At 40.4% G+C, this 24972-nt stretch overlaps 1 protein-coding gene across 7 annotated transcripts in view; it reads right to left on the bottom strand.

Annotated features, from left to right (window-relative positions):
* Window positions 1-24972, bottom strand: part of MAML3 (mastermind like transcriptional coactivator 3) — a 562009-nt gene that overhangs the window by 507256 nt on the left and 29781 nt on the right. For 4 of the 7 annotated variants that reach the window (XM_072937352.1, XM_072976663.1, XM_072937350.1 and 1 more), the window contains one exon: window positions 21877-21944. The exons of 2 other annotated variants lie outside the window; for them this stretch is intronic. The gene's annotated coding sequence lies outside the window, so the exon portion shown is untranslated. Of the gene's footprint in view, window positions 1-20409; window positions 20428-21876; window positions 21945-24972 lie in introns of those variants that run through there. One more of the 7 variants, XM_072937360.1, reaches the window with a different exon arrangement.

The raw sequence follows: 24972 nt of genomic DNA, 5'->3' as shown, positions 1-24972 counted from the left end.
TTTCCTCCTCATCTAGAACTGTTTTGAGCTGTTTTGAGGTTGACATCATAAGAACTCTTCTATTCCCCTGTTGATATCTGGTAGACCCTATCTTTTCAGGGTGATGCAGACACACGTTCCAGCCCTTCTATGATTTGTCCAGTGCTGTACTATTATAAGCATTATTGATCACACAATCCATTCAGGCACCATTCACCATAAATAATTTATCTCTTCAGGCATGAGCTTGTCTCCAACACAGATGCCATCAGCAAGAATCCCCTTCAGGAGGTTTGGGCTGGGGAAGAAACAACTGCCTTGCAAATGGAGTGTAAACACACAAGGCCCTGGGAGGACCGAAAATAATGACTGAACAAACCTCATGCCTGGAGATTGCATTCTACTGTGGGTGGTCTGTCCAAGAGAGGACAGATCTGAGGCTTTTCAGTTCAGTGTTGCTCCCACAGAGAGCATGCTGTACTGACAAATAGGTATAAGCCTATCTTCCTAGCTGAGGGGATTTGTTTAGGCAGCATATCAATATCTGTTGAACACACAAGAACAGTGCTAGATGTTATAACTGCCAGGGGCTGGAAGGGCTAAGGGAGGAGGAGGAACAGGGAGCAGAAGAAATAGCAGACATGCTTGCATCGCTGTGTAGACCCTGGAATTCTACTGGACCCAGAGATCATCCTACTAAGTGAAGTCAGCCAGAAAGTAAAAGAAAAATACCATATGGTATCTCCTATATGTGGGATGAAAAAAAAGGGACACAAATGAACTTATTTGTAAAAGAGAAACAGACTCACAGACAGAAAGCAAATTTATGGGAAAGGGGGTGGAGGGATAAACTGGGAGTTAGGCATTTGCAGATACTAACTACTATATATAAAATAAACAACAAGGTCCTACTATACAGCACAGGGAACTATATTCAATACCTTGTAATGGCCTATAATGAAAAAGAATGTGAAAAAGAATATATGTATATATATGAATCACTATGTTGTATACTAGAAATTAACACAACATTGTAAATCGACTATACTTCGATTAAAAAAAATTCTATTGGTCAGATAGTAAAGTGTGTATAATTAAAACTATAAGATCTCTGGCAAAAACAAACAAAAGAGCGCAAGGGCATTGGAGCTCAGATTGCATCTATAACTTGCTGAAGGACTTATAACCGTAACAGAGTGCTCAGATTTTAGGCTTTAAGAGGGGCTGCAAAGAAGGAAGCGTCATATAGACAGAGAGGTGAGTGGCAGAGATGCTGTCATAGGGGAGAGGATGGGTGTGCAATAGTCTGCAGTTGGGAACTCATGGACCATGGGTGCCAGCAAACAGATTTCAGAAGGGGAAGAGATTTGTGGTGTAAAGCCAGAGAGTAACAAGTCAGGATGGTGGAAGGGGGCTGCTGGGTTATAGCCTTCCTACACAACACTGCAGTCAGAGGGACCTGCTGTAGGTAGGCAAGGCCTGGGGGAAATTTTCATCTTTTTTCTCTCGAGTATTTCTTAAGCTTCCCAACACTTCCCTGCTACTATAGGTCTTGCTGAGAAAAAAAAAATCATCATTAAGCTTACTTATAATATGTTTGCGTATAACCCTCTGAATAAGCCAAGGTGGAGGTGAGAAAACAGAGCCCAAATCAGATAGTTCCATGAAAGGAATTATCAGGGGACCTAGCTACCAGCAGACTGGAAGAGCTGAAGAGCCAATAAGAGATGGTGAGGCAGAGATCAGTAGCAGCTAGAGCTGGAGGTACCAAGGGAGAAGAGCCTGGACTGTCCGGAGGACACTGGAACCATGGTCAAGTTGCCATGGGAGCTGGGACCAGGAGGAAACCATGAGGAATGCCGCCAGAGGGAGGAAAATACCCCAACTTCTCCTCTTCGCCTGCCCTCTAACTTCTGCTAGGGCCTCCCTTTGGCCTAACCTGACTGGAAGCCCACTGGTACAGAAACCTAGGAAATGCACTTTGTACATTTGTCTGTCTCAGCAGGGGAAGGGTGGGGAATGACTGGCATTCCCTCATTCAGTATTTGCAGAAGACTCAAAGAAAAGCAATGCCTGTCTCTTCCAAATGGATTTATAATTGGTGGAATTAGACATCAAGTAAGGCAATATCTGGGGGCAAGACATTCTTAGTGACTCTGCAATTAGCACTACTCAATCCACTGCCTGTCTGATGGGAGAGCAGCTGACACCAGAACCGTGGTGCAGGTGGGGAGTTGCACAGGCCTCTCCCGAGGAGTCTGAGATTCCTCCCATCGTGACTGCCCTCAGGTCAGCTCTAGAGAAGAATCAGCCACCACCCTATCTGGCCTGGGAATGAAAGGGCTGCAGGATCAGTGAAAGCTGAGGAGGAAATGATCAAAGTCTGTGGTTTCTGCTTCTCTGACTCAACCCCAGAGGCAAAGTCTTGTGGTCCAGGAATGTCTGCATCTCCCTTTCCTCAAAAAGGTCCTCTGCTCTTGCTTCTGAGCCCCTCTTGTTCCTCTGAGACCTCACACACCCCAGAGCAGCACTCTTGACCTGTCTGAGTCTCTTAGGCCTGATTTGAGTGACAGATTAAACCACACACATGTTCTGCCAAGCATTCCAAGGTCCTATGGGAGACTCCTGTCCCCAAGGAGATGCTACTTAGTAAGCTGTAGGGGTTGTATGCTTTCACGTTAAATAGCTTAAAATTATTTCTAGTGATGGTCATCACTAGGGATGATAATAAGAGGACAGAGAGGCTCTGCTGGGTCTCGTCCCAAGAAATTAAAGCTGATGTATATCATATTGATTTAATACAGTTCACATAATGTGGACTGATCAACCACAGGCCAGACAGCCCTACAGAGGCATGATCCCTGCCCTTACAGTAATTTAGTCAGGGCCAAGAAGTGGGTGTCAGATATTTGCTAGAGGCAGGAGCTGCTACAAGCCTAGGACTCTGTGGGCAGAGCACTGATTTTCGAGAGTAAGATATGATCACTGCGCTGTTCATCTGTTTGGTGCTAGTGCTGCAATTCGCTGGTTCTTAAACAGAGCTTGACAAAATAGGCTTGTTGTGAAGCCAGGCTGCTAATTGTGCTGGTAATTAAAAATTGGCAGTACTGAGTTTGGCCCACGTTCCCTACCCTTGAAACCTTCCAAATCAGCGTTTGCCTTTCACAACGAGCAAAAACACCTGCTCTGTTTCCCCCACTCATTTCCTAGGACTTTCAAATGCCACTGAGCTGCGGCTTTCACAGAGCCTGGAAGGATGTCTGGTATTTCATTCAGAAAGATCGCGTGTGCAGTGTGGTAAGCGAGGCTATAAATAGCCAGGGCCGAGCTGAGGGCGACCTCTGAGAACGCTCGGAGGAGCCGAGGGCACCACTGCACCCGCGGCCTCATCTCACCCCCGCTGCCAGGCTTCTTTGATGAAGCCACATTCTGTTCAGATTTTCTGGCTCCCAGAGCCCGAATGTCGATTCTTGGAGGTTGAGGGCCACGTGGCAGTCTGCAGCTCCCGGGCTTGTGCGCAGGCACATGTACTCAGAGCTGATGCGTCATCCTCCTATATTTATCCAGTTGCTGTTTCAGTGGCTATGTGAAGTGTCTGGAAAACAACAAAGCTGCCTCCTCCTGCTCTGCAAGCTGTCTGAACTCCTGAGACAGGCTCTGATGTCTCCGTCTGTGTGTATGTGTGTGTGTGTGTAAGCGCAGGAGCCCTGGTTCGCAGAGTACCAGGGTCACTGGGAGACGCCCACCCCAATCCCCAGCCAGCCTGGCCTTTACGATTCAGGAGCAGGCAGCTTTCTGCTTTAGCCAGGGACTCCTGTCCTTGCTCACTCCCTGGCAGGTCTGAGTGGGAAGGGCACCATGCGTGTAGTGGGGGAAGAGAGCTGGCTGGACTTCTGGGGCAGGACCAGTTGGCATCAATAGCAGTAAAGATGAACCTGGCAAGGTGTCATTGAATGTTAGAGCTGAAAGGCATCCTTGATGTCCTCTTCCCAAGACTGTGGTTTTGCCACTGAGGATGCTGAGGTGAAGCAGGTGAGAAGCCATCCAGCACCAGCGTTGATTCTGAAGCTCCGCACTACTGGATCCTAGACCAGTGACTTTCTACAACCCTGTCCCCAGCAGCTCGAACCTTCTTCACCAGCAGGCCATTCTTCAGCAAACATCCTCCAAAATGGAAAGCCCAAAGACCATGTAGGCTTGGTATTGGTGATTGTACCTCAGATCTCCTGGTCAGCTCTCTTCCCCAGATACACCCATGGTGCCCTGCCCACTCAGCTTTTGTGGAGGGCTACCTTCTAACATAGCCTGTCACCACTCTGTGCTGGAGCCATTGTCACAGCTTGCTGTGCCTTTTGGCTACCTCCCAGGCACACATCCTTTTACAACCACCACTTCATACCGTATGGACAAGTTTGGTGCCAGTACCTACAGGGTAACTCACTCTAGAAAGACCCAAATAGATAGATGCAAATAAATCTGGGCTTCTTTGCCATTCTTTAAAGCCTACCTCCTCATGATAACTTATCCAAGAGAAAAATAAATCCCATTCCAAAACCCTGAAGAGTGATGAAGATCTTTATTAAAGCTTTCCTTGATGTAGGTTAGAGAGACTCAGAAGTGCCCAAGACAAACCTGCTACTAAATCCCCATCTCCATCCCTCTCCTACAAATCCCACAGCCCATGGCAGCAACTCAAATTTCTCTCTTCCAAAATGTCCAGCCCAGGCTGCCTCTCCTGTCACTCCCACCTTCCCTCTGTTGCTATCTTTTTGGGTCCTGGATGTTTTGGGGGTTTTTTTGTGTGTTTGCTTCCTTTGGTGACTCTGTGCCTTTTCCTGTGTAGATCAAATTATTTCTCTTCACTTTCTCCCAATTCTCCTTTCTACCCATTTTCCTGACCAACCCCCAGAGGTATAGGAACTGAGCAACTGCTACAACAATCATCCTTAAAATGTGGGAGGAGGAATGGTTGTAAATTCTTATATGTGATCTTTTTTTACCTTTACGACAGGAAAAATCATGTCAAATTGATCTTCAACTAGTTGTACTTGGTTGGGTTGCTCCGTTATTGAATTCCTAGAGTGCTGGAAGTAGTACAGTATTAATTAAAGGCTTCCTAAATCGGATGCTTCATTATTTCAAATAAGCTGCTGCTGCCTCTCAGACACGGAAATTAGCCAGCTTCTCCCCTTGACAACGATGTTCTTAGGATGCCATGGTGGGTGTGTTCCCAGCTATCTAACTGCTGCCAGCTGGATTTGTATCTCCTTTTTCATAGGGTATGATCAAATCTTAAATAAGCTGCAAAGAACAGGAGGCCCTTCAGTTACCTTCACTCCACGTGCAATGGATCTGTGTCCCTGTTTTACACCAATAAGAACTCACTGCAGAAGCAGCAACCAGCATGCTCAGAGCATTCGACACAACTGGCCTTTGAGGGACTATTTCCTCTCCCTCACAGCGCTCTGGCCTTGGACCACATGATCGGAACTTTCGCCCTTTTGAAAGCACTGGGAAGTAGCTTCAGCCCCTCTCTCACCCTGTGTATTCTTCCCCGGAGGCTAAGTCACACTTTATCTGTTTTGTGATGTCAGAAGGACTGAGCATGAAAAACTCCAATGTCTTCTCCAATGCTTTTAAATCTCCCCGTCTGAGGATGGATATGTTTTGCTTACCTCCTGCCTCATGGATGACAATCATGAGGGGTCAGGGCCATCTCTGCTATGACCAGGTCTGAAGACCTAGCTCTCACTTTGTTTCAATGGAGGAACACAGAAGAGGCAGCTCATGCACCGGTTTGCTATGTGTGTATGCTCTGCGGGGCCAACCCTTTCTCGGGTGAGATGCACTAAGTTTTAGACTTGGGAAAAGCATCAGGGAGTCTGACTATAGCCACAATGAAGCCTTACTCTTCAATCCAGCTTTGTCATTCATAAAACACATTTTTAAAAATCATTTGCCTGATTTCTGCTATTGTTTCTCAATAGCACTTGTGAATCCATAATATATGCATTCAATTCAATTAAACTACCAATTCTGTAAATACCCCTAGGGTGGGAGCAAGAGAACTCATACCCTTATAATGAGTGAGTCCATTTCATGCAATTAACATTTCCCAACCATCCACCATGAGTGAGTCTAAAGCCAAGAGACATGGTAGGGCTATCTTAGATTAAGTTTCGAGAATATCAAGGGTGAGGCTGGAGACCTCAAGCCCACAATCCAATTTACAGTGAATTTTTCTGTCACCGCCTAACAGACTATGAAACCTCCCCACCCTCCTGGTGAGCCTGGTGTGCTTTGGTGGTTGCACAGACATATGGTTACGGGGTAAGCCCAGGGTCAGTGCCTGAGTTCATACTTTCTCCATCCTAACAAGACCTTGGATTGGTCACTTAAACTCTTCCCCTTAGATGCCTTATCTGGGATATTGGGACAATATCTCTTAGGATCTTTGTGGGGAATAAAATGAGAGAATTATGTAAAGACCTTAGAACAATGCCTGGCAGCTAGTAAGCCCTCCATAAATGTGACTATTAGTCACAGCAATAAAATAGTTTTCTGTCACCAAAAATATCCCATGAGGGTGCATCTTTGGAACGTATTAGTGGGAAAATTTGCTTTGCCAGTAATACAATTTTGTTTTACAAATATTTTAGGAGGAACACTGTTAACTGAGAAAGAGATACTCAGCTTTCTAGCAAATAAAAATTGGAATTTACTTGTTAAAAAATAGAAATACCATTTTTATTGCTTTCTCCACCCCTACCATCTCAGGGAACATTTCTTAGCTGCTTTTATGCAAAGATACGTGTCAGATCTAAGATCTGGTGACAACTGCCTCCTGAAAGCCTTGACACAGGGCCCTAAGTGGGGGCATTTCTAATTTTGAAACGAGCTACGTGGTTCAAAAGCTCTACGCTTCCCAACAAGTAGATGATTGATAAGACTTTCTCGTTCACTGATCAAGCTTGGTAAAAAGGAAAAACAAGGACTAAAAATACCCTTTGTGTGTGAACTAGGGGCACTGAAAGTAAAAGGAGACCCAAATTTACATATGTGATTACATAATTATATATTTAATTTGTAGTGTAGAGTAAAATTATCCTTTCAATCTATGGATTTTTGTGGTCTCATCTCAGACATGGAGCTGTTACTACAACAGAACAGAATGCCTCTTTGCTGATTTTTTTTTTAATTCACTGTATCATCTAGGAATTCTGCAACCTATAGAACTACCAAGAAAGAAATTCATTTGAAAGTCACATCAGCCTTCACATGAATTTTCTGTAAAACTGAGATGACATTTTACATGTTAACTAAATAAAGGTGACATAAGAAATGATGGTCGATTAGGTTCTATTCCTGTCCTCCAGCTGGAATGTCCAGGTAAGAGGCTCCTCAGATCACCTCTCACTGAGTCAGTGCTCCATCTTTTCATGCCGGGGATCCTCGTATCATCTGATGCACTGTCATCAATTGTTGTACCTCTACTTGAACAAGTAAACTAACAGTCACCCCTCTGGAGCTTATTCTGCTAACGGTCACCCCGCAGAATTTATCCTGCAGGCAGAAAGTATCGAACTACAAAAGTGGATTTTAAACTTTGCTTATGAGCTAGAGTGAAAGTAATAAGAGCAAAAAATTGATCTCTTTTAATTTGAGTCTTCGGTGTGCACCTGAGAGATAGGAGTCTCAGATCCAAGAGCCTAAGCTAGTATCGTGGGGAAGGTGGCCATTAAACTCAAGACTCTTGCTGATTTATAAATTAGAGCCAAGGGAAAAGGCAGTACGTTGTCATTTTGCGAGAGGACTGGGTCCTGCTCTCTATATCCTTTTGGGATTTCAGTGCTTCCTGTGAGTGAGCATTCAGTGCCAAATCAGAAGCCCTACACATTGGAGGATAACAGAATAGCCCGGGCCAATTCTTTCTCTTGCGTATGAATCCCAGAGAGATGGGGAAGCATGAGCAGTAAATTCAGAAGTTGGCAGAGAAGCTGGACAGGTGTTTGGTGGAGACACTAGGGTCAAAGCAGTGAGAAGGTGGTCTTGGAGGGCAATGAGATGACCCAGGCCAGGGGAGCCCTGGGGCCTGGGATCCTGGGTAGCCATGAACGCCCCTCCAGTTCTCTAGGAGTCATGGCTCTGTGGCCGCTCAGATGGTTCCCTGCCATCTTTTCCTTTCCTGTCTATTCCTGCAATAACCCCCTGCCACCAAAGCAGCCTGAGTCCCTTGAACTCAAGAGAATCAAGCACCGGATCACACTTTCTATCAAGACCCTGAGGGCCAGGTGGCAAGTCAGTGTCCCCATAATATGCTGGGACTCCTACGGAAAGAACCTGGTTCTTTGACCCCGACAAATCCCCTGAACAGAATGCAATATTCTCTCTTCTCAGTGAGTGAAATAACAACGCACATCTGTATTCTTCCCCCAGATGTCAACAGACATTCCTTTTCTAGGGGGAAGTGACCTTTGAGTAATGACACAAAGTAGTAGAGAGTAGCTTAAATATTTTAAAAGGGAAGAATGTGGCGAACAATACCAACATTTAGTGTGTAGTTCCACAGGCCCCAGTATGTTCTGCGGGCCCAAATCTAATCCTCACCGGAGCCCTGTGAGAGAGGTGCCGTCTTGTCCCCTTTTTGTATTTTAGTGACTAGCCTGAGGTCACGCAACTTGTAAGAGGTAAAACTGCGACTCCAACTCAGTTTTAACTCCAGAGCCTGAACTCCTAACCGGTGTTGTGTAACAGGAGTGAACGCTCAAAAACCCATTTCATCCCATTTCTGGATGGGCATTTCCTGGTCCAAGTACAACCCACACCTTGCTTCTCTGGGCAGCACCCAGCTCCTGCCAGCACGACCACTGCGATACCCACACTGGTGGAATCACAAGGAATAACCGTCCTCTCTCAGGAGACTTTTGAACACTTTAACCTAGATTTTTAGAAGTCTCCACATTACCTGGTTTTTCCCTTTTTTACCCCCTAGAGGAGAGAAGTGCTATAATACGATGCTATTAGATCAGAGAGGTAAACTCAACACGTGCAGCAGCTGTAAGCTGTCGGGTTTTGCCGTGGCCTTGCGTGGCCATGAAACATTTCCAGAAATAAGAAAATGAGTCCCACAACCGGGTCCCTAACTATGTTTCTTCACAATGGTATCAGACAGAAGCTCCGGAAGATGTAACAGAAAATGTGTTATCCGCCCCCAACACTTACTCCCAGTCAGATATGGTCTCATTGGTAAAAACACTAGTGAAAAACACACATCGCTGCTGTGGTCACATAGAGGAGGCTCCCCAATATGCCAATATGCCAGCGGCAGGCCCGGTCAACAGAACTGAAGGGGAGAAGTGCTTAATGCTCTCAATTGTGAGCTTTGAGGACATTTTCATTCACATGTTTATGTGTGTTTCAGAGGATCCTTCTTACAGCCTCGGTGGGAGGCCGGGTCAGAAGGACAGTTGCCCAAGTCAACAACAACTTCTCAAGAAGGAAACTCAGGGACTATTTTTTCTCTTTCAGCCAAAGATTCACAAATACACTTATTCTTTAGTTGTTTGTAATGCAAATAATGGTCATCATTTCAATTGATGCATGAAGCACTAGGTATTTTCACAGAAATATGTTTGTTTTACTTGCACCTGTGTAAGAACACACCTCCTGCTTGAAAGAGTTAAACTGTGTCTTTGTTTCAGGGTCCCAAGCGAAAAGTAGCACACACACCAGGAGAACAAGGGGCTCTCAGGGAAGGGTGGCCAAGGCGAGCTAGTGTTGGGGAGGAATAGCTTTCAGAATCACCTGGGGGATTCATTCAAAGTGCCTTTCCCTTGCTGTCTCTACCAACCCCACCCCAGGAACAGAGCAATCATTACCACTGAGAGCACATCAAACCCCTCCAATACATCTAAGTGGAAAAAAATCTCGAGTCAGTAGAATCCAAAACATATTCAACAGAACAGAATGATAACTAGGCCCCTGGGAATGGAATCCTTTAGTAGCAGGTATGATTCTCAGTCCACAAATTAAGGTGTGCAAGCAATACCTAAATGTCTAGTTCTAGAAATCGGCTGAATTTGAATTTGAGCCCCAATACGTCCCAGCTCATGAGAAGATATAATTTCAGTCATTCTGGTGACCGCCCCTCCCTCCCTCAAGGTCATGTCAGGTATCCAGCGCATTCTGCAGTGTGAAGGTGTCTGTGGAGGTGAAGTACTCTGGTATTTGCCATCTGTCCCACAGATTTCCATGGAGACGTCATTGTCTTTGGTCCTAAGGGCTTTTCAGGACTGGTGGCACTTTGATGCTTCTGTTGACCTAAGTCAAACAGACTGCCAGGTATTTCTCCAGCAAAGATGGATTCATGCCAGATCAGCAGAGAACTGCAGTTTGGGGTCTGCAACCATGACAAGTCATATCCAAGTCCCCAGCAAGAATGGAGAGAACTCTTTCATAGAGGGAGAAAGGAAGTGGGGAGGGCGACAGCAAACCAAGAGTCCCTGATCTTTTATTGGCTGAGTCCTTGTCAGGAAAGAAGAGGATCTTTCTTCTTCCTGTTGGGCTCTATTATCACCGAGCATGAGCACGCCCCTTCTGGACTCACGACGATTTTAATTGAGGTTTTGGTTCATTAATTTTTTTACACTTTCCAGTCATACCTAAGGCAGGGGCATCTTTTGATGGCTGAGGGGTCCTGTCTGCCGGCATAGCTCATGTGGTGCTTCCCCTGTGGGTTCTTGCAGCCTCCTCCTGCTCTATTACAAGGCCTCCTTTGATTGCCAGTCCCAGGACAGGAACCGTTTTTCCAGTCTGGGAAAGGCTCTTTTTCCTTCTGCAGTTCTCTTTGCTTCTTCTCACAAACTCCTAAGTGCTCTTTCTCAGCAAACCTGCTAAGTTATACTGCAGGCTCAGGCTTCAGGAAACAAAACCCAGAAATTTTTGGAACTTACTTCTCTCTGTCCTACCACATACCTCCCTTGAGGCACTGAAACACAGAATCAGCTCCAAGTTTGAGTGAGAGAAACCTATGGAAAGGAAAATCCAAATAAATCAGTGACACAAAATATTATTCCATCATATCTGTATACCCTCTTCATGGCTGATTCCCAGTTCTAGTGTCCAAACATACCTACAGAGATATATGGGGGCTGTTGCAAAAATTCTCCAAAACTTTCAAAATCACATTAATGCTCATGACTTTGAAATTTTAAAACATAAATAATGGTTCTGGTTAAAGCTCAAAGATTTAAGAGCTGGAAAAAGCATTTTTCCCATCCTAACAATAAGAAAAAAGCTGGATAAATATAAAACTAACAACTTTTCTTGAACCTATCAAAGAACTGATATTGCAGGCAAACAACTAACTTAAAACCAAGAGAAAGACAGAGGACTGCAAGGAGAAATGGGTTTCAAGTGTTTGCTCACCTGAGACGGATGCTGCCAAATGCCATAAAAGCTGGTAAGAAGATTAAACTAGAAATGCTGAAAGAATTGCTAAAGGCCAAGTATGGGCCAGCATGAGAGTGTGAAGTCCCAGGGGGCTGCAGAAATAGGAGGGTTCACACTCTTTTGTAGGTTTTTCTTTCTGGAATATTGGGTGCTTACAGGGAAGATGGGGAGAATCCTATGAAAATGTCCTCTAAGGTGCCAGTTGGCTAAGGAGAGTAGCAGCCACAGCCCAAACCCTGAAACAGCTTTGATCTCCCCAACCCAACAAAGCCTTAACCTGCAGAAGAAAGGGGTTCAAAACTGTATCCCGAGGGCCCTAGTGGAAACAGACTGCAGCGAGGAGAGGAGAACAGGGAGAAAAAGAAGTTCCTGCCCTGGGTCCAGCACTACCGCTGGAGACCTAGGCTTGAGATGAGGCTTCATGAGAACCTAAGAGGTCAGCCTCCCCCATCTCCTCCTAGCAACTAACCAGAGTTGCAGTAGGACACAGCTGGGAGAGATACAAGATGTAGACTCTCTCTGCGGGTTAGCCCAATTGAAGACCCCAAACCAAGAGGGGAGACAAGCAGGGGGAGGGTGTAGCTCAAGTGGTAGAGTGCATGCTTAGCAGGCACAGGGTCCTGGGTTCAATTCCCAGTACCTCCTCTAAAAAGAAAGAAATAAGTAAATCTAATTACCTCCCCTCCAAAATAAAAAAAAAAAAGGGGAGACAAAAACAAAGTGACACTAGAAGGCTCCAGAGGGTAACCATAGTACCAACGAACTCTCAGTCTAACTCCCACAATTCCCACATTAAAGGCCTAGCAGGGGAAAGGCATGTCAAGCCTGAGAATAAAAAAAAAAAGCTTACTTAGTATCTACTGTCCTATATAATATTTTCAACTTTCAACAAAAAAAATGACATGACATTCAAAACAGCAAGAAAAAACATACTCTGGAAAGACAAAGCAATCATCAGAATCAGATGCATGTTGGATTTATCAGATAAGGAATTTAAAATTACTATGATTAATATGTTAAGGGATCTAATGGAAAAAGTAGGCAAAATGCAAAAATCAGATAATTTCAGTAGAGGGATAGAAATAATAAGAGACTCAAATGAAAATGTGAGAAGTCAAAACTTCAGTAACAGATATGAAGAATATCTTTGACAAGCTCATTAACAGACTTAAAATAGTTAAGGAAAGAATTAGTGAAGCTGACTATTGGTCAACAAAATTTACCCAAATTAAAACACAAGGAGATAAAAGAATAAGAAAAAAATAAATAAAAAAAGAATCTAAGGGCTGTGGGACAACATCAAACAGTCTAACACACGTGTGATTTAGAATCTCAGTTGGAGAAAAGGGAGAAAATGGACAGAAGAAATATTCAAGGAATAACAGCTGAAAATTTTTTAAATTAGAAGCAAACACCAAATCACAGATCCAAGAAGAATTAAAAAAACAACAAAAACAAAACAAAGCAAATAAAAGAACAAAACAAAACAAAACGTAAAACACCAAGACATGCCAAAGACAAAGAGAAAATCTTGAAGGAGACCGGAGGGGGCAAAAAACATTATCTACAGAGGGGTGAGGGTAAGCATTAACAGCAGACTTCTTGTGAGAAACTAAAACAGAGTGATGTCTTCAATATGCTGAAAGGCGGGACAATGTCAATCCATAATTCTATATCCAGAAAAAGTGTCCATCTTAAGTAGGGAAAGAACAAAGACTTTCTCAGACAAACAAAAATGCAGGGGCCTGTGTACCAGCAGTAGACCTATCTTACAAGAAATATTAAAATAAGTTTTTCAAGGTAGATATATGTCAGAAAATTGGACATGCACTAAGAAATGAAGAGTGTCAGAAATGGAATAAATAAATGGTTTATAAAATCATTTCCAACTTATTTTAATTGCTCTAAAGGATGACTGTTTAAAGCCACAAAATTAACAATGTATTGTGTGTTTATAACCTATGTACAAGTGAAGTGTGTGGGAACAAAGGCACATCAGAGGGAGAGAGGAACTGAGAATGTAGTGTTATAAGATTTTGGAACTACATGTATAATAGTATAATATTATTTAAAGGTGGATTCAGATTTTTTTAAATGCATATTAAAAACCCTGAGGCAACCATTAGAAAAGTTTTTAAATGTTGAATTAAACCCAGAGAAGACAGAAAAGGATGTAAAAACAAAAAAATAATAAGTGAAACAAATAAAAAACAGCTAGTAAGATGGCAGATTTTAGTCCAACTATATCAATAACTATCTTTAATGTTAAGAGGGTAATCACACCAGTTAAAAGACAGAAATATCAGAATTGACTGAAAACAAAACAAGACCCAAGTATATGTGGTCTATGAGAAACCTACTTGAAATATAGAGGCATGTTTAGGTTAAAAATAAAAGGATGGAAAAAGATACATCATGCAAACACAAAGTCATTTCATAGCAAGAAATATTATCAGAGATAAAGAGGATATTACATTACGAAAAAGGTCAATTCTCCAAAAAAAAAAATCTTAAATGTGTTTGCACCCAACAACAGAGCTTTAAAATTCACGAGGCAAAACCTGGGAGATTATCTTAAAGGAGAAATAGGCAAACCTGCAATTTTAGATGGAGATTTCAACACTCCTCTCTCAGAAACTCTTAGAACAAGTAGGCAGAAAATCAGTAAAGATATAGACGACCTAAATAACACCATCAACCAACTTGTCTCATTTGGCATTTATAGAGCACTGACTCCAACAGCAGCAGAATATACCTTCTCAAGTGCACAAAGAGTATTGTCAGCCATATTCTGTTAACACTTTAAAAGAACAGGAAATATACATAGAATATTATGAAACCATAGTGTAATTAAATTAGAAATCAAGAATAGAAAGGTATCTGGTAAATACCCAAATATTTGAAAATTAAGCAACACATTTCTAAATAATCCATGGTTCAAAGAGGAAGCCTCCAAGGAAATTTTTAAATATTTTGAATTAAATGAAAATAAAGATAAAACATATCAAATTTTGTAGGATGCAGCTCAAGTGTTCTTAGACAGAAATTTATAGCATTAAATGCTGATATTAAAAAAGAGTTCCAGAAAGATCTAAATTCAGTAAAGTAAGCTTCCAACTTAAAGGGGAGCTAATTAAATCTTAAGCAAGCAGATGAAAGGAAATAATATAAAACAGAAATCAATGAAATTAAAAACAGAAAAATAATACATTAAATCAATAAAAACAAAAGCTGATTTTTTTGAAATTATAAAGTCATAAAATTGATAAGCCTTTCATCAGGCTGACCAAGAAAAAGAGAAAGACAGAATTTACCCATACTAGGAATTCAAAAGGACATCACTACTGACCTCATAAGCACTAAAAGCATAATAAGGGAATACTACAAACAACTCTTGTGTTTATAAATTTATCAACTTAGATGAAATGGATCAATTCCTTGAAAAGCCCAAACTACCAAAACTCATTCAAGAAGAAATGCTTAAGCTAAATAGTCCTATATCTATTAAATAAGTTAAATTTGTAGTTAAAAAATTTCAAAAAAAGAAAACCCAGATGGTTTCACTAGTAAATTCCATAAAATGTTTAAGGAAAAAATAATGTCAACGGTATGTTCCAGAATAAAGAGGAGGTAACATTTCCCAACTCATTTTATGAGGTCAGCATTATCCTAAAGCCCAAACCAAACTGTATACCGCAGGAACAGAAAACTATAGACCAAGGTTCTTCATAAATATAAAGGAAAATACTTCTCAACAAAACATTAGCAATACATAAAAAAGAGAATATATGACCAAATGGGATTATCCCAGATCCCAAGGCTGGTTCAAATTCAAAACTCAATCAACATAATTCATTATATTAACAGCCTAAAAAAACACACACACATGCACACACACACATTTATTTCAATACAAGTGAAAACGAAATTCAACAGCCATTTGTGATAAAATTCTTGGAAAATTAAGAATGGAAGGGAACTTCCTTAATCTCATATAGGGAATCTATGAATAACTTATAGATAACATCAGACTTAAGGGTAAGATGCTGAAAGCTTACCCCCTAGTTTAGGAATAAGATAAGAATGTTCACTCACTATACCAATTCAACATCATACTGGAAGTCATAGCCTGTGAAATAAGCTAAGAAACACAAGTAAAAGGCACACAGATTTAAAACGAAAAAGGTAAGACTGTCATTATTTGAAGACTACATGGTTGTTAACACAGAGAATTCCAAAGATCTACAAAAACACTCCTGGAACAAACAAGTAAGTTTTAAAAGGTCAATATACAAAAGCCAATCATATTCCTATATTCTGGCAATGAATAATTGAAACTTGATATTAAGAAACAATACCACTTATAATTATACAAAAAAGTTAAAAACTTAGGTATAAATCTAACAGAATATGTGCAAGATCTATATACTAAAAACCATACTGATGAAAGATAGTGAGGAAAATCTAAATATCTTGAGATATACTGTGTTCATAATTTAGAAGCATCAGTATTATTAAGGTATCATTTCTCCCAAAATTAAACTATAGATTCAGTGCAATCTCAATCAAAATCCCAGTAAGTATTTTATAGATGATGAGAAGCCAATTCTAAAATTGATATGGAAAGGCAAAGGACATGGAAAAGCTAAAACAATTCTGAAAAAGAAAAAAAAGTTGGAGGACTCACACTGTAGGATTTCAAGACATACTATAAAGCTACAATAATCAGGACTGTGTCACAATGGCTAAAAGACAGATGTGTGGAACAATGAAATTGAATATAGAGAGCACATAAATAGACCTATAGAAATAGTCTACTGATTTTTAACAAAGATGCTAAAGCAATGCAATGAACATAGGAGAGTCTTTTCAAAGAACAATGCTGGAACAATTGGACATCCATATGCAAATAAATAAACCTCTACATATACCTCATTTCTTGAACAAAAGTTAACTCAATATGGATCACAAAACTAAATGCATAACCTAAATGTATAACACAAGAAGTTATATAAGAATGTTTATAACAACTTTATTCATAGTCATCCCAAACTGGAAACAATCAAGATGTCCTTCAACAGGGTAATGGATAAATGAACTTGATATATCCATACAATGGATTATTACTCAGCAATAAAAATGAATGTGTTTTTGATTCCCGCACAATAATGAGGATAAATCATAAATTGATTCTGCAAGTGAAAGAAGTCAGACTCAAAAGGCTACATACTATATGATTACATCTTTATGAAATTACTGAAAAGGCACATCTAAAGTGATAGAAAACAGGTCGTTGGTTGCCCCAGGGCTGGGGGAAAGGGGAGAGGATTTCTACAAAGGGGCTCAACCAGGTAATTTTTAGGTTGATGGGATGTTCTATATGGTACTAGGGTGATGGATACAAGACTCTGTGCATTTGTCAAACTCCCATAGAACTGTGCACTTTACTTAACTTTATTGTATGCATATTGAAAAAAAAATCAACCAGGATGTCAAGGAGATTTTTATTGGAATAAGGGATGTAGAAAAATACTACTTGCTGAGTAGCAACTTTTAAAGTATGTCAAAGAGTAGAAAAAACAAACAACATTAAATATAGTGTCATGACTTCAAAAAAGTCTTCCCTTTTGCCCACTCCTAATGATGGACCAATGCTATGCTAATGGAAGCTCCAGAGGAGCAAGGCCTGTGTTTGTCTCCCTCTAGAGGCTGGTGGGTTACAGTACTTGAGTAATCTACAGACAACCCTTTTGAGAAAAACTTCTTATGGGTTGTCAACTCACAATCTCGATGTCCCTTATCATCTTGTTTTAAGAATATGTATAAACAAACAAATATATAAATTTTTATTATAATTCATATACAGCTATGAAGTCCCAACAAAATTATAAATCAGACACAAAGAAAACTGTAACTCTAATAAAACTCAACCTAATACCAATAAATTGGTGAACTCAAATCACTCCTCACAATGTGGTTGGGTCCTTTGAAGCAAGCATCCCTGACGACCGTTAGGACTACCCAATGTTTCTGCCATTATTTTTTCTCTGCAAACGATTACAAAAACCTCATTTTTTACAGCATCTCTGATGTCATATATGATGGATTGAAGAGTTTGGGAATCACCTCCCACGTTAACACCATTATGACTACTACTAGACCCTGTTATAATTATTCTATTCCCATCTGCATCTAGCCTGTGATAAATGAAATTTAATTTGAGTTAAACTTGGTCCTTGTCCTCTGAGGAGCCTGAGTGTGAAGCCCATTGCAAGGGTGCAGATGGACACGACTGCATGTTCAAGGAGAAAAGACTTTGTTGGCGATCGTGAGGGAAGGCTCTGCTATCTTTGTCCTGAGTCTCTGCCTGCTTTGGAAAGTCCTGACGAGAGAAAGAGGCAAATACCACCCTCAGGTGGGATTTCAAAATCTCGCACAACTACACTGATCTGTTTTGAACTATCTGGGACTCCCTAAGGTTACAGTAATGCTTTCTACTGTGCTTTCAAGATGGGCAAAAAAAAAAAAAAAAAAAAAGGAAAATCACTTACTAGTGGGCAGCACTCATAACATCTATTTGAATAGAAATTTTTAAAAAATTGTTTGACATCTGATTCTGTTGATTGCTCATGATTTGGAGAAATTCATGCCCTAACAATGAATAGTCAAGTGTTAATTCTGGAAAAAATTTTCCTGTATTTCATATGAAAAGAAAACACACTTGAAGTTTTACAGTGGTGCAGCCAGCTTTTAATTGAGTCTGTCAGAAAGCAAGTTAGGAAGGTGGACTAGGGCTTTGTCAGAGAAAGATACTGACTGGCATATTTTTCTCTAGCGCTGAATGTGGCTCCTGGTTGGGCAGCTCAACAGACAAGAGAGTCAGCAATCTTCCTGCTCCCTTTGTGCCCTGCACGTGCTCCCAACACCAGGCTTGAGAAACAGCTGCAGGGAAGTGAGAGATGGAGTCGGATCCTGGCAGCCACAGTCACCAGCCACACTATCCTTGGGCAAATCACCAGCTTCTCTGTGCTTTCATCTTCTCGAAACTAACGGTTATAGTGATGAGGTTCAAATGAGGAGACACACGTAACACCCGGAGAGAAAAGCTTAATACTGGAACACACACTCTATAAATGTTAGCTCTTATTACTGTCATACTTAACACACTGGGTTGGAATCACCTATGTCCACTTTTGCTTTAAAAGTGGTCTGTGAGTTCTGGGAGGGCAGGGACCATAACTTCTTCCCCTCTGTATCCATGGTCCTGAGCACACAACACTCAATCAAGGTGTTTTGAACTGAAGAGAGGGGATAGAATTGGAAAATTATTCGAGAGAGCAAAGAGATTGTAACCAAGCAAGGGAGAGAAATGAGTAATTTTCACTTTGGAAGACAGTAATAGCAGTATGCCACCTTAGAGTCAACCTCTGTACTGACATAATTTCATCTCAATGCATTTAACAAAATTTTCCTCACAGAGCCTTTGGGTAGACTACTGGGAGCAGTTCTGTAACTACAAGTCGTTTTCACTGCTACAAAATAGACCTGAATGCTAATAAGCAAACCAATATTTAAAAAGTCTTATCCCAAGGTGCTGGAAATATTTTTGATTTGAGTGTTGGATATATATTATATATCTATAATCTCACAATTTGCACACTTTACTATATGAAACAGTCTCCAAAGCCTCCAAAGTCTTAAAGGCCCTTGGCCCATCAATAGCAATTCCATCTGACACATGTTCACAAGATCACAATGGCTACCCCGACGGTCCTTTCCTTGGTACTTCCAACCTACTGCTCCCAAAGGCAACCTGTGTATACACAGTATACACAAATACGGGAAATCTCCTGTACTCACAATTAACAGGCAAAGCCCTCAAGGCTCCAAAACACTGAAGCTTTTAGCTAAAGAGCACCGAAAATTAATGTTCACATAATCTATCCACCAGAGGGAGCTAACAGAGCCCAAATAATAAGAACATACTGACCCTAGAAAGCCAACCAATCAAGCTTTTCAGACAAGGACTGCAGTTTCCACGCACAAGCCAAGTATCAATTTCTTGGTTTCTAGGAAGGTATGTGAAATTTTATTGAAGTCAGATTTAATTCATGGGTTTATTTTTTTTCTCCTCAACAGTAGACATGTTTTAATAGTAAGAGGCAACTGACCCTGGAGGTATTAATGCTAATAAATGTCTATGGACATGAAAATAAGGATAGTACATCTTTGAAAAATACTTTACAGATTAGGAAGAATTTTCAGGTGGAGAAGTGAGTGCTGGCAATTTTCCTCCTTAATACGTGAATTTAATTTATAAACACAATTTGTGCCTGTTAGAGATGGAAAAAACTTTTGTAGGACCATGTAGGACCACGAGTAGCATATAAACAAATTAGAAAAAGGCACACCTCTGAAGCCTGGGACATGGCTTGGTGAGCAGAGCAAGGGATGGATTTTAAGCCCTGCTTTCCGCTAGCAGGCAGCTCTGCACAGGAACAATTGCACAACCATATTCGGCAGCCCTAGAGTCTGGGCAGTGGTAGCTCCAAGGGGATGCTTGAGGGTAGTTTTTAATCCTTCCTCTCCCCAATTATTTGATAAGAATGGAATGGAATTTTTTTTATCTCACCTAAAGTGCAAGTCCAAGACAAGTGGCCCACCTGCCCCCTTCCAATCAGAATGCCGACCTGAAGTTTTTCCTAAAGAGAAATTCTGGATCCATCACTCTATGGAAACAGACATTTTCCATCCTGTTCTCCTCTGCTTTCAATCCACCCTGCTGGAAAGGTCTTGCTGATATTTTCCAAGTTGCCTTTTCCTTTATAATTTCCATTTCCTGATCACTCCCTACCTCCTTATTCTTGTAGCCATGAATTCTTTTATGGGTCAAAAATTTTTGTAGGAGGCAACTGAAACCAGGCCTGCATGTAGGCCTGAAGGCTTGCATCTTATAAGTGATCAATTCTCAGTTCTTACCTTATTTGACCTGACAACAGCTCTTAACCCTATTGATCACTCTGTCCTTTGGAAAGTTTCTTCATTTGGACACAGGGAAGAAAATCTCTTCCAGGACACAGCTCTCCCATGTCCTTCTCCATGTTGGCTGCTCCTTCTCAGTCTCCTGCACTGATTCCTCTTCATCTTCCTGATTTCCAAGGGTTGACATCCACTAGCCATCCTCTCCTTTGTTCTGTCTACACCACTGCCTCTGTGACCTCAGGTCCTTTACACACCATCCATTCCGGACAACTCCCAAGTTTATATCTTCCCCTGGCTCCTGCTCTGAATTCCAGACTCATGTTCAATGGCCTCCTCAACATCTCCATTGGATATTTAAAGACATCTTAAACTTGAAAGGCCCAAAAACAAACTCTTAATTTTCACCCCCAACCATTCACACCTCTGACAGCCCTTTCCACCTGGGCAAACAGTACCTCCTTTTTTAGCTGCTCACACAGAAAGCCTTGAAGTCATCCTTGGCTCATCTCTTGCACTGCCTAACCACATCAGCAACATCAGTTGGATCCAGATTTGAAATATGTCCAGAATTGGACTACTTCATACCAGCTATCACTCAGGTCTAAGTCAGCAACACCTCTCAGCCAGGATTATGATGACAGTCTTCTAATTCACTTCCCTAATTCTTCCCTTCCTCCCCTCCCCACTCTCCAAGCGGAGTTAACTTTCTTGCTGGCAGTCAGAGTGATGCTAAGTGAACCTAAGTGAGATTGCGTGTCTCCTCTGCATGTGGCCCACCTCCCAGAGAGAAACTCAAGGAGCTTGAAAGAGTCTGGAAGGCTCTACATGGAAGGCTTAGCCCTCCGCTGTGTATCTGGGTATCACTCCATCACTGTCCTTTGGGAACCTTCTGTGAACATGCCGACCCTGCTCCCACCTCTGGGAGGTACCTTTGTACTTTCTGGTCTTTCATCCTTCAGATGTCCTCACACTAACTCTTTCAACTCCTTTAGTCTCTGCTCACATATCATTTTCTCAGACAGGTCCTCCCTGATGCACTGTATTAAATAATACCACACTCCTAACACCCTCTGTCTCCCTTACCCTGCATTATTTTCCTTCATAGGACTTCACAATGCTTCTCTCCACTGTGTGTTTTGATATATATATTTGTATATACATATAGTACATATATATACATATTTGTGTATGTATATGTGTGTGTGATCATTGTCTGTCTTCCCCACCAAGAATGTAAGGTCTGTGCCATAAAGCATTTTAATTCATTTTTATCTAACTCCAGCACCTAGGAAAATGCCTAGCACATAGCAGGCGTTCAATACATACTTCCTGAATGAATTTAGTCAGTTTATACACTGACTAAAAGTTACATGCAATTTTTAAAATAAAATGCATTAAAATTTACCTTAAAAATTTCCATAATTGGACATAATTGAAAGGCATTTAAAGAAATATGGTATTTACCTCTGAAGCACACTCAAGCCACGTTTCGATGAACAATGGACCGAAATCCACCATCCTTGCGAGTTTGCCTAGGCAAAACAATAGCCACTAACTAACATCACTTAACACTTTGTTGGCCTTGTGTTGAATTACAAAATGTTAAGTTTACTACATGTTTGTTTTCACCAATTGCCATCAAATTCTATTACTAAAGAGGATTTGTGTACATGTTATAGACCCATCTAAATGAGTATATTATGTCGTGGTTCACTATTCTGGATGCTGAAGAATCCAGACTGATGTCTTATGAGGGAATATCCAACAGCAAAATCAGGAATTGTGTTTCTATTTACCACCCTATTGCAAAAGCTAATTGTGTAGATAAAGATTTCTTAATGTAAGCTGTTAGCATATTAAAGAATATTTTCTGAAATTCAATACATGATTCAAATGACATACAATTTAAATACACTTGTGAAAACCAAAAGATAAATTCATTTAAAACAGGGTATAACTAAGGAAAAAACTTTACTTAAAATACCACACTCATAGCTAACTTAGTTCACAGTAGCCTAAAGAAGTGTACAAATCTAAAATTTCCTATTTCCTTCCTTACATATTTTAGTGTTTGATCCTTATCTTTAAACTCAACATGTAGATGTAAAAATACAATTTAATCAGATTGTGTATTTTAATGTCTGTGACTACAGAGGCCAAGCACTAGGGTGGTTGGCATATGGGCTTTGGGCCTGGATGTGCATCTGGTTCTGCCACTTCCTGGTTGTGGGTCTTGGGCAAAGTATCTTATTCAAGGGTGTCTGTTTTCTTAAGGGTTGTAGCGAGGAAATGTGAGATGGTTACAGGTGAAACACTTAGAATAGTGCTTAGCATAGAGTAATCACTCAACAAATACTAGCTGTTATTAATAGCTACACATAATGAAAACAAAGTTCTGCCATCATATCCCCTCTCTGTAGTTAATGGGCTGAATTAATCCAGTTTGCTCTAATGTCAAAAATATCTAAATAGTTTCATGTGAAATCACTCCTAAAAAAAGGGAATCTTTTATACAGCAGAGGAATGCTTAGCAGCTTCTTTAGAGATGCCAGTTTCTCTCCAGGAATCTACTGATAACACACACTTCAAATGTCATAATTGGTACTCAGAGCTCTTAGAGATGTTTCTTGAGTTATTGCTTAGAAAAAGCTCTGAGAAATCCCATTGTAAACACTAGCTTCCAATGTGTTTCATTACTGATACTGATATTTTGAGATCATGATAGAATGTTTCATGTTGGACTTTCTTCAGCTATGTTACCCCCAACACCCATTAGCGTGCACACACACACACTTCTTTCTCACACACCCCATTTAAAAATGAGATAAGATGATTTGTTATATAACTATATTGACCTTTATGTTTATGCTTTTGAATACTGTTTTAGGGAAGATTTTATTTTAATAAAGATTTGTATCCTTAACTTAACCTCCTTCCTAGCATTATTAATTCTGTGAGACATGGTAGATATGATACAAGGTCCATTCTAGTCTTATTAATTCTATGATACATGGGAGACTAGTCATGCTGAATTTGAAATTGTAGGCTATGTTAGGACTTAAGGTACTTAATTCCATTCATTCATTCATATTACAGAGAAACAAGCAACCCACAGGTACTTTTTTACCTGATTCGATTTTCTTTATCTTTTTAAAAATTTTATTGAGGTGAAATTCAAAAAGCATGCAATTAACCATTATAAAGTATATAAGTCAGTGGCATTTAGTGCATTCCCAATGTGGTCAACCACCACCTCTCTCCAGTTTCAAACTTCATCACCCCAGAAAAATATAATCATTCCACATTCCCTCCTTCCCTGTTCCCTGTTTTATGTCACTAAGAAGTTGCCTATTTGGAATATATCATATGCAAGGGATCATAAAATATGTGACTTTTTGTATCTAGCTTCTTTTACTTAACATAATGTTTTCAAGGTTCATCTAAGTTGTCGCATGTGTCATTACTTTGTTCCTGTTTATTGAATAAAATCTCATTGTATGTATATATCACAATGTATTTATCCATTTATCCATTGATGGGTATTTGGGTTGTTTCTACCCTTTGACTTCTATGAATAATGTTGCTATAAACATTCATACACAAGTTTCTGTGTGGACATTTCATTTCTCTTGGGTAAATAACTAGGAGTGGAATTGCTGGGTCACTCTATGTTTAACTTTTTAAGAAACTGCCAAAATGGTTTCCACAGTGTCTGCACCATTGTACATTTCCACTAGCAACGTACAAAGGTACTTATTTCTCCATATCCTTGCAAATACTTATTTGCCATTTTTGTTGTTGTTTTTATTAAAGCCATCCTAATAGGTGTGAAGTGGTATCTCATTGTGGTTTTGATTTGCATTTTCTAATGGTCAGTGATACTGAATATCTTTCACTTGCATATTGGCCATCTGTATATCTTCTTTGGAGAAATGTCTGTTCATCTTTGCTCGTTTTTAAAATTGGGTTGTTCATCTCTTTGTGCTGAGTTGTTAAGAGTTCTTTATATATTCTGGATATTAAACTCTTATCAGCTATGTGATTTGCAAATATTTTCTTCCATTCTGTATACTGCCTTTTCACAGTTTGATAATGTCTTTTGACATTATCAAAACACACAAATGGTTTTAATTTTTACGAAATTCAATTTATCTATTTATTCATTTGTTGCTCACATTTTTGGTGTCAAATCTAAGAATTCACTGCCAAATTTATGGAATCCTCAAATTCATATGGAAGAGCAAGGGACCCTGAATAGTCAAAACATTATTTAAAGAAGAAAAAGTTGGAGTACTCACCCTTTATGATTACAAAGCTTACCACAAAGCTACAGTAATCAAAACAGTGTGGTACTGACATACATACCAATGGAACAGAACCATGATTCCAGAAATAAACAAAAACATCTATGGCTAATTGATTTTTGACAAGGATGTCAATACCATTCAATGGGAGACAGAATATTCTCTTCAAAAAATGGCATTGGGACGACTGGATATCCAAACACAAAAGAATGAAACTGCACCCCTACCTCACTCCATATACAAAAATTAACTCAAA

The sequence above is a fragment of the Vicugna pacos genome, chromosome 2 (assembly GCF_048564905.1).
Source record: "Vicugna pacos chromosome 2, VicPac4, whole genome shotgun sequence".
Classification (NCBI taxonomy): Eukaryota; Metazoa; Chordata; class Mammalia; order Artiodactyla; family Camelidae; genus Vicugna; species Vicugna pacos.
This window is presented reverse-complemented; position numbering and strand designations above follow the sequence as displayed.